General features: G+C 50.8%; 1 long non-coding RNA gene across 5 annotated transcripts; it reads left to right on the top strand.

Moving 5' to 3' along the window:
• Positions 1-687: 687 nt before the first annotated feature.
• LOC113596532 (uncharacterized) lies at positions 688-5,158 on the top strand. Of its 5 annotated transcripts, none has more exons than XR_008295699.1 (4): positions 688-794; positions 936-1,031; positions 1,948-2,058; positions 3,992-5,158. It is a non-coding gene; the product is annotated as an uncharacterized LOC113596532 (long non-coding RNA). The 5 variants fall into 5 exon arrangements; XR_003417286.2 differs by having other exon boundaries at positions 1,948-2,670; XR_008295698.1 differs by having other exon boundaries at positions 936-1,160.
• The last annotated feature ends 2,398 nt before the right edge of the window (positions 5,159-7,556 follow it).

The raw sequence follows: 7,556 nt of genomic DNA, 5'->3' as shown, positions 1-7,556 counted from the left end.
ATTTGTTCTCTACCTTCAGAGAATCGCAGGGTATGACCGGAAACTTCTAGGGATCCCCAGGGCTCAAAGATCACATTCTACAGACAGGCGGTCTGCACATGCTCAAAGGTCAGCTCTGTAAAGAGCCGTGAGCTACACCGGTGGCAAATGAGGACAGAGGTTCGAGGAAGCCAGGACCGACTGCGAGGGTCCGGGCACAGACACAATGTGTGGAGAGAGACCGAGAGAGCTCATTCCTCTGAAGTTATGTGGCAAATCACATAGAACAAGTGTAGACATTGGTCCTGATCCTCTGAATTACAGGGCGGGGGCGAGAGGGCATGGTGTGATTGGGCGGCTCACTGACCAACTCTTGGTTTCAGCTCAGGTCATGATCTCACGGTCCGTGGGTTCAAGCCCCGTGTCGGGCTCTGTGCCGACAGCTTGGAGCCTGGAGCCTGCTTCGGGTTCTGTGTCTCCCCCTCTCTCTGCCCCTCCCCGACTTGCACTCTGTCTCTGTCTCTCAAAAATAAATAAAAGTTAAAACCATTTTTTTTTTTAAAAGAGGCCCTACTGCCTTAAAGCTTTTAAAGTCCTGGAGCAGGAGTTAAAGCCACTGCATTTTATGAATAAAGCCAAAACTGGCCTTCTCATTTGCTGTCATGAACTTTTGACATCTTACAACATAAGCAATTGTGATGCGTTTGCCAATGATGGAGAAAAGAACCACCCCCCCTTTTTTTTAACCTCCTGCAAAGCTGTCTGGCTAATCCCTAGAATTCTACCAGGAAGGAAGGTTCCTGTAGCTGCTGATGGTCTCCGACCTCTCCTCCCTTTAACTTTGAATGATTCTCTGTCTCTCTCTGTCTCTCTCTGTCTCTCTCTGTCTCTCTGTCTCTCTCTGTCTCTCTCTCTCTCTCTCTCTCTCTCTCTCTCTCTCTCTCGGCAAACTGAAGGAGCACAGCAGGGGACAGCCAGGGGACAACCACCCGGCAGAGCTGCCCAGGTGCACTTGAAACAGGGCACCGAGCCCGTCTGCAGGGGTGCTGCCGGTGAGTGTCCTGCATTCATTGTGAGGCCAGGCTGTGAAGACAAATTGACCATCGTGACCTTCTGCCTTCTGCCAGGAAGGCGGCACCAGCCTCCGAGCTCCGGGTCTTATATCTGACCTCAACGCAGAGGTCCGTGCTCCACAGGGTCTCTCCACTTCTGCAACATAGCTAACATTTGTACGGGCCGTGTAGACAAGAAACGTTTTCGTATTTATTTTTGAGAGACAGAGAGAGAGCGCGCATGGGGAGGGGCAGAGAGAGGCAGGGAGCCACAGAATCCGAAGCAGGCTCCAGCTCCAAGCTGTCGGCACAGAGCCCGACACGGGGCTTGAACCCATGGACCGTGAGATCATGACCCGAGCCGAAGTTGGACCCTTAACTGACTGAGCCCCCCCTCTCGGCGCCCCCATTTCAGTACTTTGTCCCATCCCATAGCCTCATGGTTGAGAACACAGGCTTATGGTTCAGAATGATCCAGAATGATTGGTGCTCAAACAGCGTGCAGGCAGGAGGCTACTGGAGGATTTGACCCCTCTCCTTTCCTCAGTGTGTTTCACAAGCTCAGCCGAGGGAGTGGCTGGGGGAGAAGGCGGGACAGACAGACAGACCGAGGGAGGAAGAGGAGAGAGAGGGAGGGACTGGGAGAAAGACAGGAAGACAGGGGGTCAGAGGGAAAGAGCCAGCAGGGGTGGGGGAGACGGAAGCAGAGGGGCCCGAGGCCACGGAGGTCCTGTTCCAGCAAAACCCAGCGTGGCGTTGCACACATCTCTCTCTGGCAGTGGCTCTGCAGGGAAGGAAACTTGAACATACCCCTCAGAATACGAGGCTTTGACATAAAAGTTATTTTGAGCTCAAGGTACTTGAAAAAGCAGCAGGTTCAAGAAAGCCACCGTGACCCTCTCCTTTTTTTCCCCAGAAGCAGAGAGAAAACCCCACCTGGAAGATGTCTTCCCTATTCGAGAAGGAAGAGACCCAGTGAAGACAAGGACACGGTGCGGACACTGTTCTGGGCAAAAGGAACCATAAGGTGAGCGCACAGAGGACAGAAAGAGCTCAAGCCCAGCTGGGTTTGCCACAAGCTGGCTTACGGCAAAGGGAGCCGTGTCACCTTCCAGAAAGCCTGGGAAGCTTAGCAAGCTGCAGGCAGACAGACATCAGGCAGGAGCTGAAATGAAGTCCCCAGGGCTGATTCTCTTCTCCTTCCAGTAGGTTCTCTATTACCAGCATGCTCGCCTTCAGGGTCGCCAAGAAATAAGCCTAGCGAGTCTCCAATTCCCAGAGTTCCAGGCCGATGGAAGCCGCTGGAAACCCTCCCTCCCTTCCTTCCCTCAAGGGCCACTCCCAGGGGACAGGCAGCAGACCACCTCCAGCTGAACCCATTACTGTGTTCGCCGTCTTGGGTCTGGATCATAAGCTGGATCTCCAAAGCCGTGGATGGAGCCCCGTCCAGGCCAGAGAGAGCCAGCCCGTGGGAGGGGTGGGTTCCCCGTGTCATAATGGAGGGCGGTTGCTGGGGAAAGAAGTCTAGACGCTTCCAGAAATGAGAGGAGGTCGTTGTAAGTGAAGCGACGTGAGCAAATGGTCCAGTGAGCCTGGAGAGGTCCGTCGGAGACCCGGGAGGACCACGATTACAGCCAAGGTGCCCTATCCCGGATTTTTCTTACTTCCTCCATCACAGTCACCAGAGTCAAGACCAGGGACTAAAACGCACCAGTTGACATTCGTGCTGTCATCTCACTGGTTGCCAGGTAGCCGTTTCCCATTGTAGGTTATAGATCCATATCCCCCTTTTCTTGACCTAAATTGAACAACCAAATCTGCCAGATCTTGTGGGAAACACGCGTGTGACCCTGGTTGCGGTCAGGTGCTGTGCTTCAGGTCGACAGGTGTGAGAATACCCACGGTGTGAGCACCCAACTAACATGAGAAAACCCACAGTTAACAGTTGGGTGGTTGGGGTGGGGGTCTTCCTCCTCAGGCCCCCAAATTATTCTTGTCACCCACAGGCTGGCTCTTAATTAATTCAAACCTTTTAGAACCGCCAAGCAGGCTTTTTACTCTATAATGAATAGTGCTAATACATGTCTCCGATCCTAAATAAATCACCCGCGTGTACAATCTTAACTGAAGGGATTTAAAGGACCTGGATCTCCTAGACATTTTTGTTTTGTTTTACGAACCTTTTGCAGCCTACCTTTATTTCGTGTACCCTAAGAAAATATTTGAGCCGTCCCCCAGTAGGTACCAACGAGTTCCCTTTCTAGGGAAGGAAATCACAAAGCAGGGTCACTGTCTCTTACGTTAATATACAACAGAAATACTGTAGGATTGTATGTGTGTATGTGTATAATCACACGCATAAATACTTTATATTGCATTCAAAGTACACATGCCACATGTTTTCTTTCTTTCTTTTTTTTCTTTCAAGAGACTGAGAGTTACTTGATCAAAATGGAGTACATTCTTGAGAAACAAGGTTTAAATGGGTCTCGAAGTATATGGGTTTCGATAAATCCATGGAAAGATAAACATCCATGGAGGATATAAAGAATTAAACAATTTCTCCCAGTTGCTTTGGAAATATATCTAGATTCACATTTTGTTTAAGAAATGAGGTTATGTCACCAGATAGAGGTTAGGATTTCTTCTTTTGAACAGAGAGGAAGGTGAGTATTCTAGCCACTGTGACAGACCCACGGAGTACAGTTTTGAGTGACAAAGTCTGTTATGAGCTCCTTCAGGATAAATTATTAACAGAGTGGCTTATATCTTAAGCAATTCTGTTAATATATCCTCCATAGTAATATCGTATATATCTTACACACATGTATGTATATGTATAAGTTACGTATATAAGTTATACGTGAGATATAACATACGTGATATCTTACACCTTAAGCAAACTCTATTAAAAACGAAGTGTCTAATATGTATATTCCAAATCCATACTGTCTGTCTAGGAGTGAATATTCTCTGCTGGAGATTTAACCAATCAGTAGCCTTGGGTCGGTATTTACAATGCTCTCCTCTACCAGAGGCGCCATCTACGTAACGAAAAGGAACACAGGACTCACTCGCCCACCTTTGGTAACAGCTGGGGTTTTGCACACGCATGAGGTGGCCATCACGTGCAGTGGCACGGCCAGATCCAAGTCTCCTGGCTCCGTGTCTAAAACGCGCTGCGGATCAGGGCTGTGATTTTCAGTGAAATCTGGACACTCTGACGGGCGTTGTGTTTGGGCGGCTCTCTTGAAGGGATTCCGCTACGTGCAGAACTATGACACCTTTGCTTCGGTCCCTTCAGAACCATGCTGTTGCTTGAGGAGACCTGTGCATTCCCTTGGATGCCCTCTTTTGAACACTGGAGTCCAAATTCTTCGTGTTTGCGAATAAGCAGCATTCTTGGGTGCTGCCCTGATGGCACAGGCCAGGCCTCGCCTGCTCCGCCCCAGGTGGAGGGCTCGCTGGGCTCACCGTCCAGTCACGCTGGTGCCTCTAAGCCCGTGTGTCTGCAGTTCTTTCAAAAATAAACGCTGCCTACAGACGGAATCTGACAGCCGTGCCGTGAGGGCTTTGGGAAGTAGGCGTGATTTGTGAAATCCCACCTGAGAACCTCGAACATCAAAGGAGGGATGGCTGGCCAAGTGTGTGGGGTTTTCGTGAACCAGCTCCGGGTTCAGAGGCAGAGCGACCTGGGGTGACTTTTCCAACACCCCTGAGCCCGGGCGCTGAAAGCATCTACCCCATGAGGTTGTGTGATGAATAAACGAGGCAAGGCACATGCGACGTCAGCAGAATGTCAGGCGACTCATAGTGGTGAAAAAGCGATTGCGCCGATGTAGTTGTACTTTGTTGTCCACTTCTGGCTACTGGCAAAGGCCGTAGCGGTCCCCGCTCATGTTCAGGATCATCTGAATACGCTTCGCGGTGGAAACAAACAGTTAATACTTGCCCACGTCCAACAGATTTCCTACCGCATTGGAACTGGGGGAGGGGGGACCCACTAAGGTCCGAAATTCAAACAGCTTTTTCCCTAGTGTACAATTTGGTTTCTATCTATATTAGAAGCAAAGGTGTCATAGTTTTCTTAGCCACTATTTGGGGAAACTTCAGGGGAAAACATCACGCGGCACGAACAACTACAAAGGGCGGCTGACGCCCTTGGCATTGAACGGCTGCCTTTGTGGAAAGTGGCGGGTGTCTCCGAGTAGCACACACGTTCCTACTGCTTGTCTGTGTCCTGGAAGCGAGGAGACAGTGTCATCTGCTGTGGATGCCCATCCGCGGCCCCGCAGCCATCCCACACACAAGGACGGCTCACGGCCAAGGCCCTCCCGGTGCACCTTCGCCGCAGTGACGCTGAGCACGGGGGTCCTTGACAGGCTCTTGGACCCTTTGCATCGGAGTTATAGGGTCCATTACCTTGCGATTTTAATTAGTGCAAAAAAGAACCGATTTTGTTAACAAGAAAGAAATCAATTTCACCGCAACACTGGTCGGGCATATTTGAAAAACCAGCACAACGAGGTAACTGTGAATACGCATTACCCTACCCGGCACCAGGCGCATGAGGGGCTTAATAAACGCTATCTGATGCTGGTATTGTGTGATGAGAGGAAAAGTTGATAAGGCAGAGGAAACAATATGAGGCAGTGTCATCGTCTGATTTTCTAATGGATATCCGTTGCCTTTCTGCTGTCCTAGAAACGTAGCATTGAGCTGAGGCACTTAGGGTACCAGTGATCGTGACAGATCTCGGAGACTGAGCCTGATACGTGGCGTTCAGTTCTGGAGAGATCACAAATCTGGATCCCATTACTGAACTCACGCATACAATCCCATGGAACTCCTCGGAACCCCGACAAAGGACGCCAGAGACAGCCGCTGAAGAGAGATCTGTGCCCGACTCCAGAGGCACGTGTTCTACATACCACACACGGAGCAGCTAGAACAGCCCTTTAATCGGGATGTACCCTGTGCGATCATTTGTCTTTGGGCTGTACATCAGCAACGCGTAAAGCACTATCATGCGTCCTGTGGATTCTGTGGCCAAAGCCACGCATATATTTATGAAGTACTTTTCCTACTAAGGTCGGCGTGTGTGAGAGTGTGTGTGCGTGTGTGTGGTTTTTGTTCACTGAAACCCGCCCCGTGTGTGCGAGAGTCATCAACAACGTGCACAGCCTCTCTACTTTGTGCGTCCAGAAATGAGCCTCCACAGTGGGGCTGTCACACAGAAGACCATCAGGGAGGCGGTGCTTTGTCAGTAGAGGTCACCTGGTGCGTGCGTGACCTACAGGTGACGCTACAGGTGCGTGTACACGGCCGGCTGATGTGCTGGTTGGTGGCGTAAGAGAGGAAAGGATGATCAGATATTTCAAACTAACTCTAACACACTCTGACCGCAATTAATACGTACGCTGGCTTTTGTTTACGACGAGTCACAGAAACGATCAGCGCAAGTCCTCGTCACCTCACCACTCCAGAAATGCCAACAGACTTCATAAGATTTTGGCCTTGAACACTGGCTTACTGACTGAATTGCTGTCTTCTCAATGCTGAGAAACATGCCACATCCTCTCTGAGGGTTGTTTGCACACGGACGGTGGGGTAGACACAGTAAGCCAACTTGGAAGCCAGTGGCGTGCCTACGGCCTCCACCCGTCGCCACACGACTCGCTCCTGGCGCCTGACGAGCCCTATCATTACACAAGGGGGCTTTGTGCACTCTCACCTTGTGCAAGATACTGGGGATGACGCTGTATGAGGACAGACATGAAGGGGAGTCTCAGAGACGTCACCCACGCAGCCAGGAAGATGCTCTGCAAGGACCCCAAAGGGGCGGACTCCGGGCGTGATTAATGAGCTCATCTGTATTCTTCCAAAATGTGTCTTCATTCCTAGTGTGCACATGAAAAACACACTGAATTAAACTAAAGTTGCAAACCCAGAGTTCAATGCCAAGAGACTACGAGTAGCAGGTTTTGGCTGAGCTTCTGAGAAAGAAGCTCCCTCTAAAGACGGGCAAGTGCGAACATTCCCGCACTTCCTGCCCAGGCGAGGCTCGCAGCTGCAGGGAAGGATCCAATCAAGGCTGCCCTCCGCCCCACAGGGTCCTCTCAGCTCTGTGGGCCCCGGGCCTGACTGTCAGCAGTCCCGCCGACGCACGGCTCTGAGTTCAAGGACACCTTACTCCTCTTTGGTCACATTTTACAAAAACAGGAGCACGTTCTAAATACTCGGTTCTTTGGCAAAGTGCGTGAAGGCCAGAAGAACACAAAGGATGAAGACAGGGGAGACGAGCGGATCGACCTGAGAGGGGCTGACACCTGTGTCCTGTCAGGGGCCACGGTGGCCCCACGTGGGACAAAGGGCCCGGGCTAAGAGCTCTTGCCTTTTATCATAATCCCCAAAGGACGGGCTGAACCACGTCATTAGCGTAAGATACTCACACTTTTGCTATTTCGTTTGGGAAATGACCCAGGGGGAGTCTGGCTCCGCAGTGTCTCCATCAAATTTCTCCAC

This window comes from Acinonyx jubatus, chromosome B1 (genome assembly GCF_027475565.1).
Source record: "Acinonyx jubatus isolate Ajub_Pintada_27869175 chromosome B1, VMU_Ajub_asm_v1.0, whole genome shotgun sequence".
Taxonomy (NCBI): domain Eukaryota; kingdom Metazoa; phylum Chordata; class Mammalia; order Carnivora; family Felidae; genus Acinonyx; species Acinonyx jubatus.
Note: the sequence above shows the minus strand (reverse complement) of the source record. Positions and strands in the feature narration are given on the sequence as shown.